We start from the raw sequence: 20,775 nt of genomic DNA on the forward strand, positions 1-20,775 counted from the left end.
CGAAAAGGGGCCTGCGTCAAGGAGATCCGATGTCTCCGTTGTTATTTGTTTTGGCGATGGAGTACTTATCGAGGATCCTGAAAAAATTAGCAAGGGATAAAGACTTTCAGTTTCATGAGAGATGTGAGAATTTGCAACTTAATCATCTTTGTTTTGCGAATGATGTCGTTCTATTCTCGCATGGGGATTTTAAGTCTGCCTATAAGCTACTTCAAGGTTTTGAATTATTTTCTCAATCGTCTAGTCTTAAAGAAAATTATTCCAAATCTGAGCTTATAACAAGCGGAATTCAGGAAGTGGAGGTTCAAAGAATTTTTAGCATGTCCAAATTGCAGAGAGGCAGCCTTCCTTTCAGGTATCTTGGTGTTCCCATCAGTGCAAAACATTTCTCTCATAGTGACTGTGAAGGCCTCATTTCAAAAATGGTTGATAAAATTAGGAGCTGGAGCTGGACTAATTTTTCCTTTGCAGGTAGACTTACTCTTATAAACTTGTCTTAGCTTCCTTACATACTTATTGGGCTCATATTGTGGAGTTTCCAAGGAGAGTTCTGAGTAGAATAAATGAAATTTGTAGGAATTTCTTATGGAAAGGTGTTGCTGAATTTGGGGGGCCAGGTTATGTTGCCTGGGAGAACGTTTGCCAAAGTAAATTCAGAGGAGGTTTGGTCATTCGCAATTTTAGTCTGTGGAACTCAGCTGCGTTAGGAATGTATGTGTGGGGCATTGCAGCCAATAAGGAGAACTTGTGGGTCAAATGGATTCATGCTGTTTATATTAAAGGAGGTTTTTGGTGGGATTATGAGGCACCTTTGCAAGCTAGCTGGTATTGGAAAAAGATAGTTGCTGTGAAAAATTGGTTGAAGGAAATTTACTCATTTCAGGTTTTCATTTCTAGATGATATAATATAAAAGATAGCTATGGAAGTCTGGTTGATAATCTGATGGGTAGCTCAGTGAGGGAGAATTTGGCTTGGACTAAATATATTTGGAATGCTTACTTGGTTCCTAAACATGCTTTTATTTCTAGGTTAGCTTATCTTAATAAATTGAAAACTAAAGATAGGCTTCTTCATTTTGGGATTGCTACTGATGCCAACTGCTTAATTTGTGGTCATGATAAAGAAGATGGATCTCACTTGTTTTTCTCTTGTTGTTATAGCAAGAGATGTATAACTGAGATAAAGAAATGGCTGGGCTGGGCTTCAAAATCTGAGAATCTGCAAGGGCTGCTGAGATGGTTAAGCAGAGGGCAGGGCATCTCTCGGTTTAGGAGGGGTATTTTTGCAGCAAGCATAGGCGCCTCTATTTACCATATATGGAGAGTGCGAAATTAGTCCTTTTGGGAAGGGCAAGTGCTTAGTACAGATTGTATAGTCAATTGTATCAAAAGGGATATCAAAAACAGGGGTCAACTGTTATTAAAAAATAGAATTAATATGTTGGATAGGAATTGGTTTGGGGATTTAATTTTATAGTTCTTTTCCTTTGGTCTGGTCTGGTTTGGTTTCCCGTTGGGATGCTGTTGTACAGTTTTAAATGATGTTGTATTTGGTGTTTGATATATGAATGAATTTCTTGCTTACCAAAAAAAAAATATATAATAAATAAACGTGGTTGTAGTATTTTTTTTTTTGAAACAAATATATATTTATATATGTGAAGCAATAAAAAAAATATTTTTTTTTTCAAAATGGGAACAATTAAAATTAATTTTTTATTTGATTAATATTTTAAGATTGATTGAATTAAAATTAATTATGATTAATTAATTAATTGATTTCATGAAATGGACTGATTAATTTTTTTAGCTATTCATTTATTTTGGTAATAAATGTGTACATGCATAAATTAGTAACATGCCATATAGATTGTGTTCTAGACTCATCTAATTAATTAACATGTTACATAATTATAATTGTCATTTTTGCAAATTTGTGCTTAGATGATGGACTTAAAGTGATGACCCAATATTTTAGATAGTGGGAAAAATGTCAAATAAAACATGTCATAATCTTGATAGGTTTTATTTGGGCCCAACTGAACGTCTAAAGTTTAAATTCCTCTCTTGTGAGTGGTCCACTTGTGAAGACTCATTTGTTTTGCATTACTAGATTAAGCCTAATAAATTGAATAACAATTAATAAAACGAAGGTTCAAATTCTTGTCTTTTTGAGCTTTGTGTGGAAGTTAGGGAGCCTTAGTAGTGGGTACAACATACTAAACCCAACTCTTCTTTATGCATGCTCGAATTGTTAAGGTCGATTTATCTAAGTTGGACTTAATTGTATTAGGTTAATTTTTTTAGTTGGACCTGATAATTGATTAGAAACAAATTAATTTTAATTTTTGGATTAATTTTCATTGGTAACTTTAGAATTAATAGGAAAATTATAAATTTTGGTTTATTGATTATTTTAATAATTTGGCAAACCTAAGTTGGTAATTTTCAAAAAGAATAAAATATTAAAAGATTTAATAATGAGTTATAAAAATTTGAATTCGATCTCCATTGTTGATTTAACAAGGTTAGAGTTCAGTGGGGCCTCATGACGCTTTGATTTCGTCTCCCTACGAAAGGTGTTCACTGGACTTCTTAACATGGTTAAATTTTTTAGGATAGATGGACCTTCTATAGACTCATCCCTACGATGACTATAGGAATTAAGTCTATAATAATCAAAATTGTGCATCAAACTCATAAAGTAAGAAATATTTGTGACTCTCGCCTACCGGGACACGTGGGTTTTCATTACTTTGATCGGATTGATAGGTAGTTAATAAAAGTCTAGGACGTTTTATTAATTGAGATGTTTCGTTATTTAACTAAGTGAATATTTGTGACTCTCGCCTACCGAGACACATGGGTTCATGGCTAGTTAAAGCACCTAAGAAATAGAAGATAAGTGATTTAGTATTTTGCTTATCTCAAAACTTTTTGTATATTATACTATTTCTAAAAATTTGATGAATAAATGTTTGACAAATAATGCGTTAATTTCTATTTAGTTGATAATCGTAGTTCTAGTCTTCCCACCCCATACTCTCTCTAATCTCTAAAATGTTCTCAATGATGAGAACCTCACGAAATGTCTGTCCAACATCAACATCGTGTTCATTATGGACAACATCGAGTTTGTGATAATCAAAGATATTCCAATTTTTCCTATGCAACGATCACCAAGTCCTTCAAGGAGGATTTTTGATGGTGGACCTAGCAAAAGAAAGAAGGATAATACTACCAAACATGCTCAGGGAGAAGCTGCCTTAAGCTTCTTCCTCAAAGAGAAAATGAGGAAGAAATTCAAACAAAAAGAACAAGAAGTCCACTGGCAAGGCACCAAATGCTGCAAAGCATCTTGGAGCATAGCCCGATTATAAGTACACTAAAGGGGAGAGTTTCCAACTGCAAGGAGACTGGGAATTGAGACAAGATTTCCTGGTACTCAAGGCATATGGAACCCAAGATAATGAAATATTTGTCTTGGAAGTATGTGATTTTAGATGATGATTCTTTGGTTTTAGATTGTTGGGCCAGGATCTACTACACACATGCATATACCTTTTTTACAAACTTTTTTCGCATTAGGAAAGTTGTGAAGGATGAAAAGCTAAAGCTTGGAATCCAACGAGGATTGTTCGTATCAGACAAGGCAAAAGGATAAGCTTGAATGAATTTTGGAAATAAATCTATTGTTTTAAGACAATGCTTATTTTATTCTGATTTTTAGTGGAAATTTTAATTTTAATTTTCCTTATTACATCAACACAATATGTAGTTACTTTCACAAGTAATAAAATCCTATTTCTTTAAATGGATGTGAATTATGGGGTGGATGTATGGAAAATGGGCTATACCCATTGCAACCAAACTAACCATATGTACTAAATAATGAGTTGTTTAAATAGCTAAACCTAGCACCGTTAAACAATAAAATGTCAATAACGTTAGAAAAGACGTACCTTTGGCATCTTCGCTCTGGCCATATTTTTTTATGATAGGAGTCAAAGACTAACAACGGCTGGGTGTAACACCCTGGATAACCTAGACCGTTGCACTGTGTGTTTATAATTGTGCAAGACTTGTTAATCAAGTCATTTAGTTGAAAATGTGACCCTAAAGTCATAATTGAGTTAGGGTTCAAAGATTTTGGTCATCAATAGATAATTTTTCATTTAAATAAATGCTTGGTACATGGGATCCCAAAAAACAGGGTTAAAGGACAATTTTCAAAATTTCAAAAATCATATACAATCACAAGCCACTCTAATGGAAAAATACGCATTTTAGGTTTTCCTGTCCCTGTACCATCCTACGGCCGTGGTGGACAAGCAACTGACTATGTACATCCCACCCCCAGAGCTCTCCAACTCAGGATTAGTCCACATTACCCTTGCCTTTACATGCACCACGCAGCACCCGTGAGCCGAGGCCCAGCAAGAAAACCATATAACATAGCATAAACAATACAAACAATCAAATGATTCATTAAGCAGTTCTCCAGGTATTCAGCACATTATGACAGACACATAATCAGAATTGGAAATCAACAAATCATAAGCCATTTAAACTAGTATTCAACAAGCTATAAGCAACAACTTAACAATAGTAAACATGTCATAGTCATCATACAATATTCAGGGTCGACGCCCTTAGGCCGCACCCTCTATTCAACCCACTGACTCCGACTCGCTTAGGCCAAGCTTAGTGATTCTTTAGCTAACCTCAGCTCTCAGTGGTCGAGCCGCGTCCTGTGCGCAAATAACATTCCCATCACTCTTAGGCCATTTATTTCATGCTCACATGGCATATCATAATCATACATCATTTGTACTCAATATAAGGAACCTTAGTCCCAACACAACCACACAAAATTGTGCAGTTTTCTTACCTTTAATTCTGAGTGCTTTGGTTAATAAAAACGACCCTCGACCACGATCCCATTCCAAACCCTAGCGTACACCTAGTCACAATCCATAAATGGTACTTCGATGAGTTTAAATTCCAAAGAACAATCCCGGGACCAATTTCGCACTCTCGGGACCCCCAATTCCACCAAACGAAGTGGTGAAACCTTCCCCCGAGCCCCTGAGCAAAAACCCTAAAAAGTACCCAAAAACCAAGTTCTGAAAGCTGAGTAGCGCTACAGCGCTAGAGTCAGAGACTCTAGCCCCCAAAATCACATTCTAGCACTGTAGCGCTCCCAACCTAGCGCTATAGCGCTGCTACCAGAAATGCAATTTTCTGGGTTTCTCTCTTCGAATCTCCTCGAGCCAAAGCTCCAAAAATCCTCCCCAATCATCAGCCAAACACATACTTGAACCCATAAATCACTATAGCTCACCCAAAACAACCTAATAACATCAAAACTTAGCCAAAATCCTCACCAAACAAAGAAACCAAAACTGAGCTTTAAAGCTCAAGAACACTAACTAATAACCAGAAAACTTCTCAGAAGATTGAAGGAATCCTTACCTTTAGAGAGTAATTCGACCCTAGGTTGCCTCCAATGCCACTCCAAGCTTCAATTCCTCGAATTCCCAAGCTTAAATTCCTTAAAACTTCATCCCAAAACCTAAATTCGGAAATCAAACTCAACAAACTTAAAGGTCTGAAACCTTACCTCAATGGCAGCTAAATCCTCAGCTTCAATCCTCCAATTCTTGAGCATAGATTCCCAGACTTCCCAGCTGATTCTTGTTAACTTCCAACCTCAATGCAAGCTTAGTTTCCTTTAGCAAATTCAAAACCCCAACACAAGAGGGAGTGAGAGAGAAAATGTGAGTGAGAGGGAAAGGGAGAGTTTTAGAGATTTCTAGTGTATTCTAATACATTCCCAACTCTTTTCCTGTGTATATCCTTAACCCAAAAAGACCATTTTGCCCCCTTAAACTTATTAGCCCTAAAATGGTTTCTAAGGGTAAAACAGTCATTACCCGATTCCTGCTAATACCTCAAGTGTCCCTACCATTTACCAATTAATCCTGTCACATCCAAATAATTACCAAATACCTATTCACTACTCAATAAATCATATTGTATTCTCTAAATTCCCAAAATACCCCTAGGCTCCCTCGAGTCGGGCATTAAACCCCACTGTGACTATTTTGCTAATCTGCTCGCTAGGATCGCCTCGTGCCGAATAATCCAAATACATCCACATAATAATGTGGTCTCGCACTAATATCACATATAATCACATTTATGCCCTCAACAGGGCAGAATTACAAATATGCCCTTATAAGCAAAACAGGGCCCACATGCATATCTAATACTCATAAACATGCATTTCACATATTCATATAATCATTTAATCTTGCATATCATATAATCATGCATTTAATCATTAAATCACACATAAACCAATTATGCCCTCCTGACATGCTAATCAAGGCCCTTAAGCCTTATTAGTGATATTGGGTCGTTACAACTATCCCCTCCTACTGAGAATTTCGTCCTCGAAATTTACCTGAATAACTCGGGATACTGATCCCGCATTGCTGACTCAAGCTCCCAGGTCACTTCCTTGACCCTGCTATTCCTCCATGACACATTAACTTGAGGAATCGTCTTGTTCCGTAGAACCTTATCTTTCCATCTAAGATCTTAATCGGTCGCTCCTCATAAGACAAATCTGTCTGCAATTCCAAGTCTTCATACTTCAACACATGCGTTGTATTTGAGACGCACTTCTGAAGCATAGAAACATGGAATATGTCGTGGCAAAGCTAACTTGTAAGCCACCTGCCTGATCCTCTCCAGGATATCAAAGGGTCCAATGAATCTAAGGCTCAACTTGCCCTTCTTCCTAAACCTTCTCACCCTTCGTAGTGGTGAAACTCGCAAAAATACGTGGTCCCCTACCTGGAACTCCACGTCCCTATGCTTAGGATCATCGTAAATTTTCTATCTGCTTTGTGAGGCGAGCATCTGAGCTCAGCCTCATTAGTCTTCTGAAACATGTCCGATCCCAAATACTTCCTTTCACCCATCTCATCCCAGTGAATGGGCGATCTACATCTCCTTCCATATAACATCTCATATGGAGATACTCTAATCGTTTATTGATAACTATTGTTATATGAAAACTCAATCAACAGGATATACTTACTCCAAGACCCCTCAAAGTCTATCACGCATGCTCTAAGCATATCCTCCAACACTTGAATCATCCTATCAGACTGTCCATCAGTCTGAGGATGAAAGGTCGTGTTGAACTTCAACTGAGTCCCCATAGCCTTCTACAATCCACCCCAAAGCTTGGAGGTAAAGATAGGAACCCGGTATGACACTATAGACTTGAGAACCCCATGGAGACGTACAATCTCCCTCACATACAACTCTGCATACTGATCCACAGTATAAGTCGTCATAACTGGTAGAAAGTGAGCTGACTTTGTAACGTCCCAAAATTACCTAATAAGGCTTAGGGCCTTGATTATGGGGCCGAGATGGCAATATGTGAAAATATGTGTTTAATTTCTATGTTAATTTTAATTATGTGAATTACCTGATAATATGACTAGATGTGCATATTTAGGGGTATTGAATATGCATGTGGGCCGCTTCTTATTAGAAAGGCGACTTTGGTAATTTGGCCCGTTGTGGGCATAATTGCGTATTTATGTGCATATATGTGATATATGTGAGAGACCACATTATTATGTGGGTTAATTTGGGTTACTCGGCATGAGGCAATCCTAGGGAGCAAGTTAGCGGCAAAGTCACAACAGGACCCAATACCCGACTCGGGGCGAGTCTAGGGGTATTTTGGGTAATAGACATTTATTTGGGTTATGAAAATAAATATTTGGAGATATATTCGGAGTTAGAGTGTTTAGGAGGGAATATTGGGGAAATTTACCATTTTTCCCTCGGGGACGTTTTTGGTACCCCGAGCCTTAGGATTAACTTAAGTAACTTAAGTTAGATAAGACAAAACAAAAAGAAACACTTAGAAGCTCTGCCTAAAACCGACCCTCTCCCTTTTTCACTCTATTTTTCTCCTCAAAACTCTCTTAAGCCAACCATCGGAAACTAAGGGGATTTTGGGCTATGACCACTTGAATTGAAGCTAAGGATTTGGGAAAGAACTCAGTAGCAACTTGGTGGATTCATTCTTCAGTAGAGGTAAGCTTTTAACTATGGTTTAGCATTTAAATTCTAGAAATTGCTGGCTGTTTTAAGGTGTTTATGAGCTTTTGAGTTTCAAAGATTGAATTGGAGTTTTGAGTTTAGTTTTCTGTTGAGTTTTATTGCTGGGATCATATTAGAGCTTTTATGTTGGTTGAATTGTGTTGTTGGGATGATTTTGGGTTAAATTGGATAGGTTTTGGCTGCTGAAAGTGGAGAAATTTCTGGGTTCGAGGGGTCAAGTCGCGACCTTATTCTTGACAAGTCGCGACTTAGCCTGAACCAGGCACCTTGGGAGGCCTCTGCCTGGGGGGCGCGCCATGACTTTATAGGCCAAGTCATGGCCCATGCCTCTAGATAGAGAGGGGGAAAGAACCTAGCCAGGGGCGCACCACGACCCACAGGGGGGCAAGTCGCGGCCCGCTTGGGCAGTTTTGTCTTGGGGAGTTTGTTTTAGAATGAAACTTTTTCCTTAGGGCTCAGGATTATTTTCACTACCCAGTTTGGTGGAACCCAAGGCCCTAGAGGCTAGGACTTGGTCCAAAATCCTTTAATCGCTCAATATTAATAGAATCCTATTTTATGGTTGTGGCTTAGGGTATCGCTAAGGGCTCGGAATTAGGATCGTGCTCGAGGGTAGTTCTTAGTTACGCTTGCTTGGAACTAAGGTAAGAAAACTACACCCAGAACGTGTTGTAAGTGATTAGGGCTTGGCCCATTTGTTATATATTAATATGATTAGGGCTTGGGCCCCAGGATTGGTTATGTTAGGCTATTGTTCTAAATGCTTAAGTGCTTATATTCGTTACATGAATTCTATGGTTAGGGCATGTGGCCCGTTTATATGAATATGATTGGTATTATGAAAATGGTTATCCAATGGGATTATATGATTAGCGTGAGTATGTGCTTAATTGTAGGGATGTGTCTATTCACATCTGAACCTTATAAGTAAGGTATGAAATTCTGGATCAGGGCTTGATTTATGAGTCAAGGACGACAATAACGAGTTGTACACTGGTCGAAAGGCATTGGCCTAAACAAGCAATGTATTATTATGTTGATTGACTCTAAGGTCGAAGGTGAACCACGAGAGTTAGGCTAGCTCTATGGCTAGTGAGACAGAGCTAAGGGTGAGGCCCCAGGTGCCTCTATGGTCACATAGCTAGGGCATAAGCCCGAGAGTTGGCTTAAAAGGCAACTGAATAGAGCGACGACCCCAGGTTGATCCAATGATGACTCAATTGAACTTACATAATATTTGTTATGAATTGATGTCATTGATTTTGTTGAATGGTTATTTTAAGTTATAATTTCTGTTGTCACATGTTCTGTTTTCTTGCTGAGTCTCGACTCACGGGTGCTTTATGGTGCAGGTAAAGGAAAGGGAAAGCTTGACCAGCCATGAGTTGGAGGGCTTCAGTGGCGGCGTGTAGATATGCGACTGCTCGACCGTCATGGTCGGGGTTATCTCAAAGGAACTAAGGTTGTAGCCCTGTTTTGTCGCTTAGGCCGGCTGGTGTAACTTTTGATATGTGTCTATCCTTTTTAACAGTTGAGTTGTAATATTTTGGGATCCCATGTTATGTAAAACTTTTGGAGTAAAAGCCAATGGTTCTTTGACCAATTTTTTTTAACCCTAACCCTTGTCACTAACCTTAGTTACACGTTTTAAGCCAAATGATCTGATTAGCAGATCTAACACAATTTTAAGTACACAATGTAAGGGTCCTGGATTAGGAGGGCGTTACAACTTGGTATCAGAGCTTCCAAGGTTTAAGGGTTCCTGAAGACTGGTCAGGCATGTACACTCTCCACTAAAGATAATCTCGACTTAGGGTTCAGTAACTGTTATGTGTTTATATGTTTAAATGCTTAAACATGATATGAATGCCTTATTTGCATGCATGTTTAGGAAGCACAAGATTATCTGATAGGGCCTGGCCTTTGACTGTTGCATGAATGTTAAAGAACATGATTATTAGCATCGTTACTGCTTGTGGATGCAAGGGAATCGCTTATTATATAGTCTAGGGGAATTTTTTTTTATTAACATTGTTATTACTTGCAGAAATTAAAGAACATGCTTATTAGTTATGTTGGATTTGTAAAAAATACATGGATATGCCTATGTGTATTATTATTTGCTGATGGATATCAGGAGGTGCTTATTTGCACTATGAATGAATATATTATGTGATGGCATGCTTATTAGCATTGCATATGTTTGTTATCTGATGATCTTGGATCGTCAGGCGACAAGAGGTATAGTTATTACTTACCTAACAACTGATTTGATCTCTGTAAGGGTGATTGGAGTATCAGAATGAACCCTCGAAGGTCAGAGAGACTGGCTGGCCAAGAGTTACAGGCCAGTGAAGGGAATGTTTAGGGCTAGGCCCCACTGCCAACTCCAGAAAACTGGCATCAAGTGCTTGCTCACTTGCAAGCCAGGTTAGAGAGGGAGGAAGAAGAGTTACGCCTCTTGAGACAGCAACATCTTCCAGCATGGAACCAACAGGTTGCGATACCAGCAGGGGTACAACCTGATGTGTCGGCAGTTGTACAGCCCCAGACAAGGGGAGATAGGTGGGAATCCCTATATGACAGATTCAGGAAGCAACACTCTCCAGCTTTTGAAGGTGGTTCTGATCCACTGAAGGCTGAGTAGTGGATGACCATGATAACCACTATCATAGACTTTATGAGGGTAGGTGGTAATGAGAGAGTGGCCTGCGCCATTTATATGTTTCGGTAGGATTCCCGAATATGGTGGGAGGTGGTATCCCAGACTAGAGTAGTTACCACAATGGAGTGGTAAGAATTCAGAACCTTGTTCAACAAGAAATACTACAACAACGCAGTTAAGGCTGAGGAATTCAACATGTTACTTCAGGGTAACATGTCAGTGACCGATTATGCCCCGAAATTTGACAGATTGGCAAATTTTGCCAAGGAACTGGCACTGATGGAACTTTAAGAGAGAGGTCTCTACAGGGGCTACAACCTATGATAGCCTGGGATGTTCGTATTACTACTGTGCCGGGAGTGACTACCTATGCACAGGCTGTGGAGAAGGCGCTTATAGCTGAGAGCGCTGAGAACAAGATCTGGCATGATAATGTAGCCGTAAGAGATTCTAGGAGGTCGGGACCTCCATATCCAGGTTTTGGTAAGGGCGGAGGCCCCAGTGATCAGAAGAGGAAGACCCCAGACACATTTTTAGTTTCAGGGCCAGATAGGAGGCCACAGGGTGTGCAGATGGGCTGCCAGGGTGGCGGTGAGACATGGAGGGCATTCCTAGAGTGTCCTAGGTGCAGGAGGCACCATGTTGGGGAGTGCCGGGCGAAGGCCTGTTTTGTTTGTGGTAGTACGTGGCACTTGAAGAAAGATTGCCCGAGAGCCAGAAAGGAAGAGCCGAAGAAAGTGGACAACCTGATGTTAGTTCGGGTGTTCACTTTGACCCAAACACAGGTCGAGGCTAGTCCCTCGGTGGTTACATGTTAGCTTTCTATTGCTGGAACCTTTTACACTGTTCTTATTGATTTGGGTGCTACGCACTCCTTTGTCGCTAGTAGGATTATAGATGGGTTGTGTAGACCTTGTGACTTCTTTTCTGTAGGGTTTGGTACGGTATTGCCTACTGGAGAGTTTGTGGTATCCAGGAGATGGATTAGGTCACTACCAGTTACAGTGGATGGCATGGATTTGTCAGTTGACTTGGTGGAGTTAGAGATGACTGATTTCGATATAATTCTTGGTATGGATTGGCTAGAGAAGTATGGGGCATCGATAGACTGTAAGAAGAAGATGGTAACTTTTGGCCAGAAGGTGAGGATCCCTTTGTTTTTGTTGGCATTGTGCATGGACCCCGTATACCTATGATATCAGTACTTAGAGCTAGAGACCTGTTGCAGGGAAGGTGCATAGGGTTCTTAGCTAGTGTGGTAGATACCACTCAGGTCATGCCAGTGGGACCAAAACAGACTTGGTTAGTCTGTGAGTTTCTGGATGTGTTTCCAGAGGACTTGCCAGGGTTACCTCCACACAAGGAGATTGAGTTTGTGATTAAGTTGGCGCCAGGGACAGAGCCAGTGTCTAGGGCACCTTATAGGATGGCTCCAGCAAAGCTGAAGGAACTGAAGGTTCAATTACAGGAGTTACTGGACTTGGGTTTTATCAGGCCCAGTTTCTCGCCTTGGGGCGCACCAGTTCTCTTTATGAAAAAGAAGGACGGCTCTATGAGGATGTGCATCTATTACAGAGAACTGAATAAGTTGACTATCAAGAACAGATATCCTCTGCCAAGGATTGATGATTTATTTAACCAGTTGCAGGGTAGAACAGTATTCTCTAAGATAGATCTTCGAACTAGTTATCCCCAGCTCAGGATCAAGGAGGAAGATATACCGAAGATAGCTTTTCACACCAGGTACGGGCATTATGAGTTTTGGTTATGTCATTTGGATTGACTAATGCCCCGGCAGCATTTATGGATCTGATGAACATAGTGTTCAAGGACTACCTGGATCAGTTTGTGATCGTCTTCATCGATGATATATTGATATACTCTCAGACGGAGACAGAGCACGAGCATCATCTCAGGTTGGTATTATAGAAGTTGAGAGAGCACAGGCTGTATGCGAAGTTCAAGAACTGCAAGTTTTGGTTGCCACAGGTGACTTTTCTTAGGTCACATAGTTAGTATAGATGGTATTAAGGTGGATCCAGTGAAGGTTGAAGCAGTCAGAGATTGGCCAAGACTGAAGAATGCTTCAGAGATTAGAAGTTTCTTGGGTTTGGCAGGTTATTACAGGCGCTTTGTAGAAGGGTTCTCCAAGGTTGTGTCATCATTGACAGAGTTGACACGCAATAATAAGAAATTTTTTTGGTTGGACAAGTGTGAAGACAGTTTTTAGAAGCTCAAGTAGAGTTTGATCACCGCACCAGTTTTGAGCCTTCCTACATATTAGGGTAAATGTGGTTTATTGTGACGCTTCGAGACAGGGTCTGGGTTGTGTACTTATGCAGGCTGGGAAGGTGATTGCCTATGCATCACGTCAGTTGAAGAACTATGAGCAGAGATACCCCACACATGATTTAGAGCTAGCAGCGATTGTTTTTGCACTGAAGGTGTGGCAACATTACTTGTATGGTGAGTAGTGTGAGATATACATTGATCACAAGAGCCTGAAGTACTTTTTCACTCAGAAGGATTTGAACATGAGGCAGAGACGTTGGTTGGAACTGGTAAAGGATTATGATTGTGAGATCCTCTATCACCCTGGGAAGGCCAACATGGTAGCAGATGCCTTGAGCCGGAAGGGACTGGGACAGTTATATAGTGCCAAATAGATATCGAGGAAGTTGGCTAGTGAGATGACTCAAACGGGGATAGAGTTAGTGTTGGGTCAGTTGGCCAATATCACTTTACAGTCTACTCTCTTGGAGAGAATCAAGCAGAGACAGTTAGATGATCCACAATTGGGGCAGGTTAGAGAGGACGTCCTAGCTGGAGTAGCTGAGGACTATTCGGTGTCGAGTATGGGTTTACTGAGGTATAAGGGTCAGATTTGTGTTCCGATGGACACCGATATTAGACAAGAGATTCTGGATGAATCTCACACCACCCCGTATTATCTTCATCTAGGCACCATGAAGATGTACCAGGACCTGAGAGTTTTATATTGGTGGCCTGGGATGAAGAGGGATGTGACAGAGTATGTAGCAACGTGCCTGACCTATCAGCAAGTCAAGGCTGAGCATCAGAGGCCAGCAAAACTGTTACAACCTCTAGATATCCTAGAGTGGAAGTGGGAAGATATCACGATGCATTTTGTGGTAGGCTTGCCCACGACAATGGGCCAACACGATTCTATTTGGGTCATTGTGGATCCATACACGAAATCAGCTCACTTTCTACCAGTAAGGACGAATTACATAGTTGACCAGTATGTAGATCTCTATGTGAGAGAGATAGTTCGCCTTCATGGGACGCCGAGGTCTATTGTGTCTGATAGGGACCCTATCTTTACTTCCAAGTTTTGGGGGAGTTTACAGAGGGCAATAGGTACACAACTGAAGTTCAGCACAACTTATCATCCTCAGACCGATGGTCAGTCTGAGAGAACTATTCAGATACTTGAGGACATGCTGAGAGCATGTGTGTTGGACTTTGAAGGGTCCTGGAGTAAGTATTTTCCTCTGATAGAATTTTCTTATCACAACAGTTATATGTCTACCGTCGGAGCGGCACCTTATGAGATGCTATATGGTAGGAAGTGTAAATCACCCATTCACTGGGATGAGATAGGTGAGAGGAAATATCTAGGTCCGAATGCAGTCCAGAGGACCACTGAGGCTATTGAGAATATTAGAGCTCGGATGCTCACTTCTCAGAGTAGGCAGAAGAGCTATTCTGACCTGAGGTGGAGGAACGTGGAGTTCCAAGTGGGAGACTACGTCTTCCTTTGGGTTTCACCTCTGAGAGGGGTGAAGAGATTCAGGAAGAAGGGCAAGCTAAGCCCTAGGTTTGTGGGACCGTTTGAGATCCTGGAAAAGGATCGGGCAGGTGGCCTACAAATTGGCCATACCCCCTGGAGTGTTTAGTGTGCATAATGTATTCCATATTTCCATGTTGAGGATGTATGTATCAGATGGAACTCACGTACTGAGTTATGAGGATTTGGAATTGGAGGCAGACTTGTCTTATGAAGAACAACCAGTTCAGATTCTTGACAAAAAGGACAAGGTCCTGAGGAACAAGACCATACCTTTGGTTAAAGTATTATGGAGGAACAGCAGGGTCGAGGAAGCGACTTGGGAGCTGGAGGCAGATATGCAAGCTCAGTTTCTCGAGCTGTTCAGGTAAAATTTCGAGAACGAACTTTCTGTAAGGAAGGGATAGTTGTAACATCCCAAAATTACCTAATAAGGCTTAGGGCCTTGATTAGGAGGCCGGGATGGCCATATGTGAAAATATGTGTTTAATTTCTATGTTAATTTTAATTATGTGAATTACCTGATAATATGACTAGATGTGCATATTTAGGGGTATTGAATATGCATGTGGGCCGCTTCTTATTAGAAAAGCGACTTTGGTAATTTGGCCCGTTGTGGGCATAATTGCGTATTTATGTGCATATATGTGATATATGTGAGAGACCACATTATTATGTGGGTTAATTTGGGTTACTCGGCACGAGGCGATCCTAGGGAGCAAGTTAGCGGGAAAGTCACAACAGGACCCGATACCCGACTCGGGGCGAGTCCAGGGGTATTTTGGGTAATAGACATTTATTTGGGTAATTGGGTTATGAAAATAAATATTTGGAGATATATTTGGAGTTAGAGTGTTTAGGAGGGAATATTGGGGAAACTTACCATTTTTCCCTCGGGGACGTTTTTGGTACCCCGAGCCTTGGGATTAACTTAAGTAACTTAAGTTAGATAAGAAAAAACAAAAAGAAACACTTAGAAGCTCTGCCTAAAATCGACCTTCTCCCTTTTTCACTCTATTTTTCTCGTCAAAACTCTCTCAAGCCAACCATTGGAAACTAAGGGGATTTTGGGCTAAGACCACTTGAATTGAAGCTAAGGATTTGGGAAAGAACTCAATAGCAACTTGGTGGATTCATTCTTCAGTAGAGGTAAGCTTTTAACTATGGTTTAGCATTTAAATTATGGAAATTGCTGGCTGTTTTAAGGTGTTTATGAGCTTTTGAGTTTCAAAGATTGAATTGGAGTTTTGATGAGTTTTGAGTTTAGTTTTCTGTTGAGTTTTATTGCTGGGATCATATTAGAGCTTTTATGTTGGTTGAATTGTGTTGTTGGGATGATTTTGGGTTAAATTGGATAGGTTTTGGCTGCTGAAAGTGGAGAAATTTCTGGGTTCGAGGGGTCAAGTCGCGACCTTATTCTTGACAAGTCGCGACTTAGCCTGAACCAGGCACCTTGGGAGGTCTCTGCCTGGGGGCCGCGCTGCGACTTGATATGCCAAGTCGCGGCCCATGCCTCTGGACAGAGAGGGGGAAAGAGCCTATCCAGGGGGTGTGCCACGACCCACATGGGGCCAAGTCACAGCCCTTAGGGAGTTTGTTTTAGAATGAATTTTTTACTTAGTGCTCGAGATTGTTTTCACTACCCGGTTTGGTGGAACTTGAGGCGCCAAAGGCTAGGACTTGGTCCGGAAGCCTTTGATCGCTCGATATTAATAGAATCCTATTTTATGGTTGTGGCTTAGGGTATCACTAAGGGCTCGGAATTGGGATCGTGCTCGAAGGTCGTTCTTAGTTACACTTGCTTGGACCTAAGGTAAGAAAACTGCACCCAAAACGTGTTGTATGTGATTAGGGCTTGGCCCGTTTGTTATATATTAATATGATTAGGGCTTGGGCCCCAGAATTGGTTATGTTAGGATATTGTTCTAATTGCTTACTGATAAATGCTTAAGTGCTTATATTCGTTACATGAATTCTATGGTTAGGGCATGTGGTCCCGTTATATGAATATGCTTGGTCTTATGAAAATGGTTATCCAATGGGATTATATGATTAGTGTGAGTATGTGCTTAAGTATTGTAGGGATGCGTCTATTCACATCTGTTCCTTATAAGTAAGGTATGAAATCCTGGATCAGGGCTTGATTTATGAGTCAAGGACGACAATAGCACATGGTTATTTTAAGTTATAATTTCTGTTGTCGCGTGTTCTGTTTTCTTGTTGAGCCTCAGCTCACGAGTGCTTTGTGGGGCAGGTAAGGGAAAGGGAAAGCTTGACTAGCCATGAGTTGGAGAGCTTCAGTGGCGGCATGTACATATGCAGCTGCTCGACCGCCACAACCGGGATTATCTCAGAGGAACTAGGGTTGTAGCCCTATTTTGCCGCTTAGGCCGGCTGATGTAACTTTTGATATGTATCTATCCTTTTTAACAGTTGAGTTGTAATATTTTTGGATCCCATGTTATGTAAAACTTTTGGTGTAAAAGTCAATGGCTCTTTGACCAATTTTTTTTAATCCTAACCCTTGTCACTAACCTTAGTTACACGTGTTAAGCCAAATGATCTGATTAGCAGGTCTGACACAACAGTGTAACGGTCCTGGATTAGGAGGGCGTTACAGACTTGGTGTATCCATCTACTATCACCCACACCGAGTCATGTAGCCCCACTGTCGTGGGTAAACCTCCCACAAGTTCCATTGTAATATCCTCCCATTTCCAAAGGTTGTAGCAACCCCGCTGGTCGCTGATGCTCAGCCTTCACCTGCTGGCAAGTCAAACACTTGGTCACGTACTCTACCACATCCTTCTTCATCCCAGGCCACCAATAAAACGTCCGCAGATCCTGATACATCTTCGTGGTGCTTGGATGAAGTGAGTACGGCGTAGAATGGGATTCATCCAGTATCTCGTGTCTAATCCCCACATCAGTCGAAACACAGATCTGACCTTGATATCATAGCAAACCAACCTCAGAAATGGAATAGTCTTTAGCCGCTCCCGCTAAGACATTCCCTCTAACTTCTTGTAACTGCGTATCTACCAACTAACCCTCCTTAATCTGCTCTAGCAGTGTCGAATGCAAAGTAATATTGGCCAACCGGCCCACCACCAACTCTATCCTCGCTCTGGACATCTCTTCTGCCAACTCTCTCGATATTTGAGTAGAACTAAACAACTGTCCCGAGCCTCTCTGGCTCAAAGCATCTGCCACTTCATTGGTTTTCCTTGGGTGGTAAAGAATATCACAGTCATAGTCATTTACCAACTCCAGCCAACGCCTCTGCCTCATGTTCAGGTCCTTCTGGGTGAAGAAGTACTTTAAACTCTTGTGATCAGTGTATATCTCGCACTTCTCTCCATATAGATAATTTCGCCACACCTTCAGTGCGGATACCACTGCTGTCAATTCCAAATCATGGGTTGGGTACTGCTACTCATATTCCTTTAGCTGTCGTGATGCATAAGCTATAACCTTCTCATTCTGCATCAACACACAGCCCAAACCCTACCTCAACGCGTCACAATATACTACAAACTTTCCTCCCTCCAAAGGAAGACTCAACACAGGTGTTGTAATAATTTGTCGCTTCAATTCCTAAAATCTATTCTCACACTTGTCTAACCAAACGAACTTCAAATTCTTCCATGTCAATTATGTCATCGGTGCAGCAATCTTCGAGAACCCTTCCACAAACCGTCTATAGTAACCCGCTAATCTGAGGAAATTTCTAACCTCTGAGGTGTTCCTTGGCCTCGGCCAATCTCTCACTGCCTCCACCTTTGATGGATCCACCTTACTCCTATCCTCACCAACAATATGTACAAGGAATGTCACTTCTAGTAGCCAAAACTCACACTTCTTAAACTTGGCATACTACCGGTGCTCTCTCAACCTCTGCAAAACCTGTCGAAGATGTTGCTCGTGCTCTGCCTCTGAACTAGAGTACACTAGGATGTCATCAATGAAGACAATCACAAACTTATCCAAGAAGTCCTTGAGCACCCTATTCATTAGATCCATGAAGGCTGCTGAGGCATTGGTCAAACCAAATGACATAACCAGAAAGTCATAGTGCCCATATTTCGTTCGAAAGGCCGTCTTCGGTATATCCTCGTCCTTGATCCTCAGATGGTGATAACCAGATCGAAGATCAATCTTCGAGAATACCATCTTTCCCTGCAGCTGATCAAACAAGTCATTGATCCTTGGTAGATGGTACTTATTCTTGATGGTCAACTTGTTCAATTCTCTGTAGTCTATACACATCCTCAGAGTCCCGTCCTTCTTCTTCACAAACAAAACCGGAGCACCCCATGGCGAGTAGCTAGGCCTGACAAAACCTGAAATCCAGAAGCTCCTGTAGCTGCATCTTCAATTCTTTCAGTTCCGCCGGTGCCATCTTATATGGTACCCTCGACACTAGCTCTGGCCCCAGCGCCAACTCAGTGACGAACATAATCTCCCTGTGCGGCGGCAGTCCTGGTAGATCCTTAGGGAACACATCCAAGAACTCATGAACTAATCTGGTCTCTCCCGGCCCTATTGGCAACACTCTAGTAGTATCCACCACACTAGCCAAGAAACCTATACATCCTCCCTGTAATAGGTCCCTAGCTCTCAGCGCTGAAATCAAGGGTATGTGGGGTCCACATACCGCACCCACGAACACAAAGGGATCCTCTCCCTCAGGCTCAAACGTCATCATTGTAACGCCCTACCGCCTTAGATCCATTACTAAGTGAGTTTAAAACATGCAATTAACTCGCTAACTGAGGTTTCAGGTTAAAAGTGTAGCTAAACTATAATAAAAGTCATATAATTTGAAAATTTGATCATTTACTGAAAAATATAAAACGTTAAACATTTGGGATCCCAAAATACTGTTTGGAAATATTTACAACACAACAATATGATTAAAGTTGACTAAACGAAAAAATTCGGACTAATACAAAACATCTCCCAAAAATACCCCTGGCCGAGGCAACCAGGCAGGCCAAACATGTACACGTCGCTTCACGCTCTCCATACTCATGGTTGGTCGACCTTCCCCTTGCCCTTACCTACACCATAGAGCACCCGTGAGCCGAAGCCCAGCAAGAAAACTCCACACAAGCAATCAACATATGCATATCTATCAATAAGCATATAATAAAACCGCCAACAGGCCAAACACATAACGACCATGCTGTCCCAGGTGCTTTCCAAGCCCTGGGTTCGCGGTCTACACAATGAGGATATCCCAGGTATCCAATAGGGGTCTCACCCTGGCAACTCACACTCCGCGTTCTTAACACTGCTCTCAGTCGCTTGCTGTTCTCGACCTTTGTCGTTCTCGGCCTTTGCCGTTCTCGGCCTTCGCCATTCCCGACCCTCACCGTACATTTACAAATATGCAACACATAGCATAAACTTAACAAACACTTAAACAAATAAAATCATACACAATAGGGCTACGCCCTGCATCATAATCACATAGGGTCGTGCCCTGCAATACAAACTATAGGGCCATGCCCTGCTTTATGGGTACAACAGTTTTCCTACCTGTGTCCCGAGCTTTCCGAGCACCGATATCCCAAGCATAGTCCCATTGTCCGAGCCTCGCTGAAAACCTAGTCACAACGTATCAACAACATCCATCCATCAAGTTCTAATCCATTAAATAACTTTGGGTAATAATTCTAGGCTCCGGGACTTTGAATTCTATCAATCTGGGTTATAAAATCCATCCCGAAACTTAACTTTTGGATTCCCAAGCCTAAAACCTTCTTGGGGTCCAAAAACCCACTAAGCGCCGCGACCCCAATGCCTTGTGTCGCGGCCCCCCCTCAACCAGAAACCCAACCCTGAATTTCAGCCTATGCACGCCGCGGCCCAGCCTATTGTGTGCCGCGGCCCGCCCCTCTTCCTGGCTTCCCAACTGTTCTAGAGGGTCGCGGCTCAGCAAGAACAATGCCGCGGCCCGACCCTTCGAACCCAAGAAAATCCACAATTTTCACAACCAAAATGAAGCTAATTTACCCCAAAATCAATCCAACAACCTAACTTAATCACCACAATAGCTCTACTATAGTCTCAGCAACAAAACCTAACAAAAAGCTAGCTTAAAACTTCATAAAATCCCAAACTCAATCTTCAACCT

The sequence above is a fragment of the Humulus lupulus genome, chromosome 1, assembly GCF_963169125.1.
Source record: "Humulus lupulus chromosome 1, drHumLupu1.1, whole genome shotgun sequence".
In the NCBI taxonomy this organism is placed as follows: Eukaryota; Viridiplantae; Streptophyta; class Magnoliopsida; order Rosales; family Cannabaceae; genus Humulus; species Humulus lupulus.